At 33.7% G+C, this 9,980-nt stretch overlaps 2 long non-coding RNA genes across 7 annotated transcripts; one reads left to right on the forward strand and one right to left on the reverse strand.

The window, feature by feature from the left end:
- The first annotated feature begins 355 nt into the window (after positions 1-355).
- Positions 356-1,502, forward strand: LOC110780665 (uncharacterized). Its single transcript, XR_002531526.2, has 2 exons — positions 356-978; positions 1,272-1,502. It is a non-coding gene; the product is annotated as an uncharacterized lncRNA (long non-coding RNA).
- A 2,761-nt stretch (positions 1,503-4,263) lies between these two features.
- On the reverse strand, positions 4,264-8,529 carry LOC110804891 (uncharacterized). Of its 6 annotated transcripts, none has more exons than XR_008931108.1 (6): positions 8,332-8,527; positions 7,362-7,615; positions 6,874-6,965; positions 6,593-6,787; positions 6,374-6,467; positions 4,290-4,824 (listed from the first exon to the last, which is right to left on the reverse strand). It is a non-coding gene; the product is annotated as an uncharacterized lncRNA (long non-coding RNA). The 6 variants fall into 6 exon arrangements; XR_002537860.2 differs by having other exon boundaries at positions 4,290-4,827; XR_002537861.2 differs by having other exon boundaries at positions 4,290-4,827; positions 6,607-6,787; positions 8,332-8,526.
- Positions 8,530-9,980: the final 1,451 nt, after the last annotated feature.

The raw sequence follows: 9,980 nt of genomic DNA on the forward strand, positions 1-9,980 counted from the left end.
ACTCCGTAAGGCACTATATGGCCCTAAACAGGTTCCTCGTGCATTTTATCAACGGGTTGCTCAGTTTTTATTACATATGGGTTTTGTTATTGCAAAACGTGACACATCCTTGTTTACTTTTAAGTATGGGGATGACATGAATTACCTTCTATTTTATGTTGATTATATTATTTTATGCACATTATCTGATGCTTTGCGTGACAGATTGATCTCCCATTTGAAAACAGAATTCCCGATGTCTGATTTGGGGCCCCTTAATTAGTTTTTGGAATTTTTGTCTCCCGTACTCCTTATATGCTTCTCTCTCAACAAAGTATGCACAAGAATTTTTGGAACGTGCCGTCATGGAGACTTGTAAGCCTGCTGCCATTCATGTTGACTCTAATTCAAAGCTTAGTGCAGATTCAGGTCCTCCAGTGGCGGACCCAACTCAGAACCGCATTCTGGCAGGTGCTCTACAGTACCTTACATTTACCCGCCCTAACATTCACTACAAGAAACCGGGCTGTTACCGACTGAAATTACCGACCACTATAAAAGTAGTCATTAAAAAATTATTTACCGACCATTTTAAGAGTAGTCGGTAATTACCGACCACTTTTAGGGTAGTCGGTAAATTACCGACCATTTTTTAGATAGTCGGTAAATTACCGACTATATTTTTACGTTTACCGACTGTATGGCTAATTTTTGTTTTTTGAAAATCTTAGGGTAGTCGGTATAATTTATTACGCTTTACTACTTTGGGCTTTCTCCCCCTAACCCTAGCCCATATATAAGAGAAAAAAGCCTTAACAACCCCCCTCTCTCTCCTCCTCACAGCCGTCCTCTTTAATTTCTTCTCTCACCTTCCTCTTCCTTCTATCTCCTCCCAACCGTTCTTCATAATATTCAATCTCTTCATCATTTCTCCCTTCTTATCATCATTTCATCCTCTCTATTATGCAAATGAAGATCGGGTGAATTCATAAACTCAAGGTAAATTTTCGGGTTTTTCGGGTTAATCATTTTGTTCGGGTTTGATTGGTTTTTTTTTGTTAAAAGTAGTCTGGTATTTTTCAGTTGATTGGTTTTTCAGTTGCTGGTTTTGATCACTCTTAATGACTTTCTTCTTTCAAAAATATATTTCTTTTATTAGGGGATCCAGCTTTAGGTTTGATTGGTAAATGAAATGATGTTTCATCCGTATTTTGTTATTTTATTGATTATTCTGTGCGAATTTCATTTTTTTTACTTTTATAATTTGTTTGTTTTGTTTATTTTGGATGCAGCTCAAAGAAGAAGATAGAAGAGCAAGAAATTGAAGGAGAGTTTTTTATTGGAATTGTTTTGATTCAAGAAATTGAACAATTGAAGGAGATTTTTTTTTTTTATTATTAGAAGAGCAAGAAATTAAAGAGCAAGACAGATCTAAATTTGTTGAACTTTTTTTTATTCTTTAATTTTCATCATCTGTAATTGTATTAACTTCTTATGATATAAAATTTTGAGTTTTTTTTCAATTTGTTATATGTTTGATTTGAAATTTGGAGATATAAAAACTATTGCTGGTATTTTTCAGTGGATGGTTTTGGTTTTCTTGTAGAAGCTTCAAATGGAAACCAGTAAGGTTTCAATTTTTTTTTTATTTTCAAAAATCATTTTACCAAGTAGTCGTTAATTTAGTGACTAACTAAGTAGTCGGAAAATTACCGACTAAAAAAGTAGTCGGTAATTTACCTACTGCTTAGTTAGTCGGTGATTTTTCCGGGTAAAGTAGTCAGAAATTTTTACCGATTACTTTATAGTCGGAATTTTTCCAAACTCCGACCAGGCTATCACCGACAACCTTTTACGACTATTTTTAGTCGGTAAATTTTTTTGCGACCAAAAACGCTGTTTTATCGACTACTTTTAGCGGTCGCTAATTTTTAGTTTTCTTGTAGTGATTGCCTATGCGGTGCAACATGTATGTCTTTTTTTCATTGATCCACGGGAGCCTCATTTGAATGCATTAAAGTGCATCCTGCATTATATTCAGGGTACCATGATCACGGATTACACTTATATCCTACATCTACTTTGTGCTTGATTACATATACTGATGCAGATTAGGGTGGGTGTCCTAACAATCGCCGTTCGACTTCAGGATATTGTTGTTTCTTAGGTGACAATATTATTTCTTGGTCCTCTAAGCGTCAACCTACTCTTTCTAGATCAAGTGCAGAGGCAGAATATAGAGGCGTCGCAAACGTCGTTGCAGAGGCGTGTTTGCTACTTAACCTTCTTCTAGAGTTACATTGCCCTCTACGTCAGGCCACCATTGTTTATTGTGATAATGGCAGTTCTATTTATTTATCTAGCAACCATGTCCAACATCAGCGCACCAAACATGTGGAGATAGACATCCATTTTGTTCGCGAAAAAGTAGCTTTGGGTCAGGTACACGTGTTACATGTTCCTTCGCGGTATCAGTTTACAGACATTTTCACTAAGGGCCTTCCTCGACAATTGTTTTTGGATTTTAGATCCAGTCTTAGCGTACGACTTCCTCCGGCTACGACTACGGGGTGTGATACAGATACAAATCTTGTAGGATTTTATCTCTTAGTATTCCTAATTTTATTAGGAATCATATTATAATCCCTATATATATGATCAATGGAATACACTCCAATTCATGGAGTTTTACATAATCTTATAACTAAAACAAATATTACAATTAAATAATTACATTATAAAAACCAATTAAATAACTTAGAATAATAAACGAAAATAAGGGTTTTCAGAAATAATAAACGAAGTTTTTTGTTGAAATAAAACAGAGCCCAGCCGCATGCTTTTTGCGGCAGCTACACAGCCGCGTCGCAGATCTTGTGCAGCTGGCCGTGGTCTCTGGTGCAAAAAAGCGTGCCACACCAATTTTTTAAAAAAAACTAAACTAACCGGTCGCCCTAGAGGCAGGAGTACGAGCTGTAAACGTCATCCCTAATTTGTTCACTGATGCAGTGTGGACCGTGGAGCCATATGGTGTAATGGTGGTGCTTCAGATGATTTTGAAGGTGTTAGTCTGTTTTTATTTATTTTTGATAGTTTGATTTGATCGGAATCCATGTCTCTCATTTTTGTTGTACTCAAAGCTATTTAAATCGCGGTCCTTGCAAACGTATATTGTATAGTTCATTAGTTCATTAGTTCTTGTAAAGAAAATCTCGAGAACACAAATGTACCATTGTAAGTTTTGCCATCGTTGATAAGTTGGCATTTCTGTAATTTTCAATATCTGTAATTTGCTTCTGTTATGGTGGCCGGAAAATCAGAGAGGAGAGAGACGTAGATTGGGAGTGGGGAGGGGGCATAAACGTCATTTCACTGTAAATACACGGACGTTATGTTGGCGTCAATTAAAAACCACTATTTATCTCTCCTGTCAGTAAAAAGTTATGCTTGTTTATACCTGGAGGGTCTAACAATGCCGCAGACATTATGGAGTATCTTCAGCTTTTTCCTTTTGGGAGGAGCTAATCGTACCATCTTAAGAATCAAAAGGTCTTGCGTGTACAAGGTGTACAATAAATTTATTGTACACCAAGATAACTTTTATGCAGTTTTTCATAACTTTAACCTATTTTCTGTAACTTTTATATTATAAAATAAAAAAGTTAATAGATAAACATTTTAAAGGGTTAAATGATTAATTTATACATTATTAGTGATTTTGAAAAGTAATATTTATTCAAATGAAAAAATTTATCATTAAAAAATAGATAACTTTTACATATATAAATGTAATTTTTAAGCATTTTGAGTCAACTTTTACTCCGGTGTACAATATTTATTGTACACCCATTATAAACAAAAATTTGTGCTTAAGAATTGCCTGTCATCATCAAAATTCTGATGATTCTTACCAGAAAAAAAAAATAAAAAAAATTCAATTCTATAAAAATTAAAAACAAAGATATAGGGAAAATTGTTTTTATGTATAAACTATAAAGCAATCTCATAGGAAAGCTATCGGTAATTATATAACGGAGTACTCCCTCCATAACTTTTTACAATTGCTACTTTTGAGCATAATTTTTTATGAGTCGCTCTTCCAATTTTTTGTAACTTTTACACCTATTTTCCAATTGTTTACTGAGTATTATTTTCCACTCTTCTATGAGTCCACTTAGATCATATATAATTCAATTTCTAAATAACTTCTACGCCTCACTTGTTTTTTCAAGATATAGAAAAATAATTTCCAAAATGCATGGTAAAACCCGAACCTAATAAGTATATGGAAATATTTGGGCGCGTAACAATTAAGAAGTTGAATCTCTAAGTTATTAGCTTCTCGCTTTTTTAAACCACAATATATAAGAATACTCCAAACTGTAGTCTTTTCACTTGATGATTAACCTCTTTTCACTTTAGAGGATACACACAAATGACTTTGCTGCAGCATCTCCATACGCCTTTCATAAAGGCTACAATTCCCATTAATTACTTTCCTCCTCATTCTTAATCCTAGCAGAAGAAAACACAAAGTTTTCAAGGCTATGGGAGATCAGTCGTTGGCCCAGTCCTGAAGAATCTAAAGGGAAGTAGAGCTTGTGGACCTGTTACCGCCCATGCTTGCATATTCTCTGGTCATTTTTGTGCTCCCGTAAATCCGGCCAGTGCTTTCCATCTAACAACTCCTGAACATGTTGATCGAACTATTATCTAACTAATCTTCAATGCTAATTCTCTTCCGTTTCTCGGAAAACAAACTGAAAGGAAATGTTCTGTGTTCCTGAAGAGTCTGATAAATGTCCTCGAACCATCTTGTCTTATTGTATAGCAGTTGTACAGGAGCTGCTGAAATCAAGATGTAGGTGGATAGTAAGATGTGACCATAGAAAGCACAATAAGTCCCTATTATTTACAACACTATATATAGACGACCAGTTTAAGGTCATAACGCCCTGACTTATTCCGAACTTGGTTCTTGATTTAGGGAAAATAATGAAATGATACAAGCTTGAATATAAACTATATATATCCAACTGCCAAGTTTTACCTCCTGTCTTTATAACTACATTGTTCAAACATATACTCCCTCCTCCTAGAAGTCACACATTTCTTTAGATGGTCAAGGTTTGTAATTGATTTCTCTAAGTTTTCTAATGTCATCCATGTTTCAAGATTGAGAACAAGTTTCGGGCAGTCAATTAATTCAAGATAGAGTACAACCTTTTCTGATCTCAGTAAAGCTCAGTGATTAATGTGCATCTCATGGCGCACTACAACTCCTGTAGGATACTATAATCAAAACCTGTAGGGAGCCAGAGCCAATGCGCTCTTTGAATGCGTACCCAAGAAATAATTTCACAAGATTCGATTTAGGAAAAATGAAAACCAAAACCTTTTATAATGCATTGCAATGAAATTTAATGGATGAAAAAAATTTAATTAAATTAGGAAGAGAAATCGAAATGCGCATTGCACTTGGCAATTTAGAGATAAGCCTTACCAAGATGTTAAAGTCTTTGCTAAAAACATGTAGCACCGTGAGTTTTTGTATTCCTTTAAAAGCATAACACATAATGCAGAATACAACACAGTTACACAGTGATTTGGGGTGCAGTACAAAGTTGAAGTTCCTTTACTATCAATTGTACCATATCATACAGGTATCCACACACTTTATTCGACTCCAATATTACATATATGGTGCAATTTGTTTAAGAGTACCAGTACCATGTATTCCCATTTCCCAGTAAAAAAAATTGCTCGTTAGAAGTAAAACGATCATATGCCCAAAAATTCAGTTAGCTTCTAAACTCTACATCGGTGGTTACAGGCATGTACAACTACCAATATCCCCGACCTCCATTTCTTTTTATAAGGCACGTCTAGTTTTCAATATTTTATTTCGACTGCCAATACCTCTTGATGTGTATTATAAAAATTACATTACATCAATTTTTAAAAGTACTTTCAAAATATTGTTTTTGTATAGATGGTCAAAGTTCAACCTCAAAATATGTAGTTGCCTTTTATAAGAAATGGAGGGAGAAGCAGTTGGCACCTAAAGACCGACACTAATATTTAAAGAAGACATACAATAGAGGCATAGTTTCTTCACTTTAATGATTTAAGCTCTTTTAAAAGTTTCACTCTTCTTACACAAATCATGTACTGCTACAAGACTTAGTTGGAGGCCTTGGAACATCGATGCGGAACCGAGGAGTGATCTTACTTTTTCAACTCTAAAACCAAATTAAACACAATTATAAAACTGATAGTGCATATAAGCTTGTGAGATTAACGTTCGAACTAATAAAAAAAATAACTTACACCCAAATTATAATTAACTAAAGAACAGAAATGTACATAAATAACGCGGGATTATGAAGAATACCCGAAAAAAACGAGATGTGAAATGAGGCCATGAAGGCCCGGTTCATTGAGTTAACATTATGGAGGAATTGACTGGTAGTTGTATATCCCCATTACTGCAAACAGAATGTTACGAAACAAAAGGAGTTAGCACAGCTAAAAACAGTACAATCAAAAAATTAAACACACAAAAAATCTAGTGTCAAATTTCAAGCGCGATGCAAAGAAGACAGGCTGATACGTTAACGGGATGACCTTCTCAGCATAGTGAACAGTGTTTCCGTCAAGTGCAACCATCCATAAACTAATCAGTGGAGTGGAGTGAAGTGGAGAATTTCCCACCTCAACGACTCCGTACAGTAGAGATGGTTCTGTCCTCATGTGTTGCACTCCATATGCTGCAGTAGAACCAACCGTTGTGGAAGCCACCAGCCAGCTGCACCAAATTGCCAAAATTCAGCTCTGCTTAGAAGCTTATGTCAACCAAATGGTGCAAATGACAGAACTCGGTTACCAATATACCTTAGATATGTGATGTATGCCTGAGTCTCAGGAGTTCCGAGTTCAGGCTGCAAGGCACCAGCGACTAAGATGAGTTGGAAAACTGTGTTTACCTGTCAATAGTAATTGTCATCAATTCAACAGCAACTTAGCAAGAAACAGTCCACAATTATGTAAATCCAACCAGTGGAAATCAGCATCATATTATTACTAAGCCAAACCTTAATAAGTAATTAAATCAACATCATATCAACAATAGCTTTTCATAAGTTCAAACCAGTTCACAATTAAAAGAGCCAGTAAATAAAGACAATATCCAAGACTATATAATAAGTAATTTTAGCAAAAAAGCACAAGGAAAAACAAAACAGAAATCCACTATAAACCCTATACGTATAACTGTATCAAGTGTAACAAGCAACTAAGGCATCATCATGAATGTCGTAAGAGAGAAAAAAAAATTGAAAGGAAATTGGCTAGAATACTTAGAACTTAGAAGTATTACGTACCTTGCTCTGGTAAGAGCAACATTTGTTCTCTGACAACTTGAAAGGAATCCAACTGATCCATTTAAATTCCTCCGACCAGTTGAGATTATTATGATGTCTTCCTCACCACTGGCCTTGAAATCCAGCAACACATCAATAGAGCAAAAGTTATCCTTATGTTTTCTTCTCTAATTTTTCTTGCAGCAAACCTACTTGAACCTTGTAAGGTGAAATTACTCTTACACCCACCTTTGGTTTCGTGAAAAAATAATAATCTGCATATATTGGCAGATCAAATATCAGATGATTCAGAAACAACAGAAACAACAGATCAAACTAAAATCAAAATTTAAATACTTACACCTAAAAAATTCAGAATTTGGGAGAAGATAAGACTTTGAACACCAAAACCCCTCAACCCCCTAAAACTCAAAATATAAATACCTACACCTAGAAAATGCAGAAATCGAGAAATAGGAAATCACGACAAAGCCGTAAACTCGAATTTTAAGACCTACGAAAATTCAGAAATGAATAGAATATAAGAATCTGAAACAAAAACCCCACAAGAATCGAATTTCACATACCTAGACCTAGAAAATTCAGAAAGAATTAAGAAAAGATAAACAAAGAAAAGTGCTTGAGTTTCCTTTGAAGTAGAACACACTATTGAGATGGTAAAACCCCTAAAATCAAAATTTTAATTCTTAGATCTAGAAAATTCAGAAATTGAAAACCCCTAGATATCAAAATTTAAATATCTACCCCAAGAAAATTCAGAACATATAGGACCTCAAAACACCAAAACCCCTAAAAATCGAACTTTAAATATCAAGACCCTACTAAATTTCAGAATTTGATAGAATATAAGATTTCGAAACACAAAAAAAAAAACCCAAAAAAGTCGAATTGTAAGTACCTAAAATCGAATTGTAAAATAACTAAACCTAGAAAATTCTGAAATCGAGATAAGAGAAACGAAGAAAAATACCTGAATGTCCTTTGAAGTTCAACAAATAATTCATATCTTGAATAAGATTTAACAGAGAGATTGAGAGAGAAGGGTTTGAAGAGCAGATTGGTTGAAGATCGTCATTTCGTTACAGAGAGAAGCAGGGGACAAAGGACAGAGAAACAAAAAGAACTGAGGATGAGAAGGGAAGGACAAACGCGACTATTGGATTTGTATCATTACATCTTTAGGCCCTATTTGGTTCATTATTAGTCGAAAGGAAGAGAAAAGAAAGGAAAGGAAGGGAAAAGAAAGGAAAAGAAAGCAACGCGCGGATGGTACAGGCGCGTGCACCTAGATCTAGGTGCACCTGCACCAAAACGCAGAAAAATAAGAACAAAACGCAAAAACATAAAAAAGCAACATAAAACATAAAAGAACACAAAAACATACCAAAAGAACAATAAGTAAAACAGGAAAGAACAATAGCATTGAAAACCAAAAAAGGTTAAAACAACAAATAAGTAAAAACACGTAAAAGAACAATAAGTAAAAACACGTAAAAGAACATAAAACACTAAAAAGAAAGAACATCAGCAATTAAACGAAAGAACAAATAGAAAAGAACAATCATATTAAAAACCAAAAAGATTAAAACACGTAAAAGAACATAATACACTAAAATGAGAGAAGATCAGAAAGTAAAGGAAAAGAACAAAAAGAAAAAAAGAAAAACACAAACATATTAAAAACCAGAAAGGTTAAAACAAGGAAAGAACGATTTCTCTGCACTTTTAAAAAGAACATGGCAAATGCAACACCAGACGCACAAAAGAACAAAAGAACCAACGAAAAGAACAACAAAAACGTTAAAAAGTGAAAAAACCGCCAAACAGAAGTTTTTTATTGAAATAATGAACGTGGCAAGAAAAAAACCGCAAAACAGAAGTTTTCCTATGAAAACATAAAACGTGGCAGTTAATTTCTCTCTCCTCAAAATCTTTTAATAAAAAAAAAAATTAAATAAGTTACTTGTCTTTCATTTTGTATTTTAAAAAATTAAAAAATAGATTACTGTTTAAAATAAAAAAAATTAAAAAATATAATTTAAGTAAAAACAGTAATAAAAAACAAATTTAAAAATACTAACAACAGATAATAAAAAGAACACAAAGGAGACTCAAACGAACATCATTTTCTTTACTTATAGGCCAAAAGAACAAAAGAGCGGACGAAAAGAACAACAAAAAAAAAAGGAAGTTTAAATTTGAAAATACTGTAGCAGTTATTTTCTCTCTCTTCAATTTATCATATATAAATACATCATTGAATGCGACATTTATTTTCATTTTCACACTCAACCTACATGCAAAACCTTCACTCACCAACAATCAAAAAAACAGTGCAAAACCTTTCAAATTCTTGCAAATCCGAACTTCCCCAATTTGGAATTCTACTATTTTCACTCTAAAAACTTCCCCAATTTGTTTTTTGGAAGTGATAATCTGGTTACAAAAACTTGAACCCTAACAATTGAAAATAGGGAAATCGAAAAAAGGAGAAGAAGTTGATGCGAAATGTTCTATTGAGTAAGAATTCAACTTCATTTTTCTTTTCTATTTCTTGAATTTCAGTTTAATTTTAATTTTTAGAGAATTTCCCATGAATTTTAATTTTCTATAAAATTT

Source organism: Spinacia oleracea, chromosome 3 (genome assembly GCF_020520425.1).
Source record: "Spinacia oleracea cultivar Varoflay chromosome 3, BTI_SOV_V1, whole genome shotgun sequence".
In the NCBI taxonomy this organism is placed as follows: domain Eukaryota; kingdom Viridiplantae; phylum Streptophyta; class Magnoliopsida; order Caryophyllales; family Amaranthaceae; genus Spinacia; species Spinacia oleracea.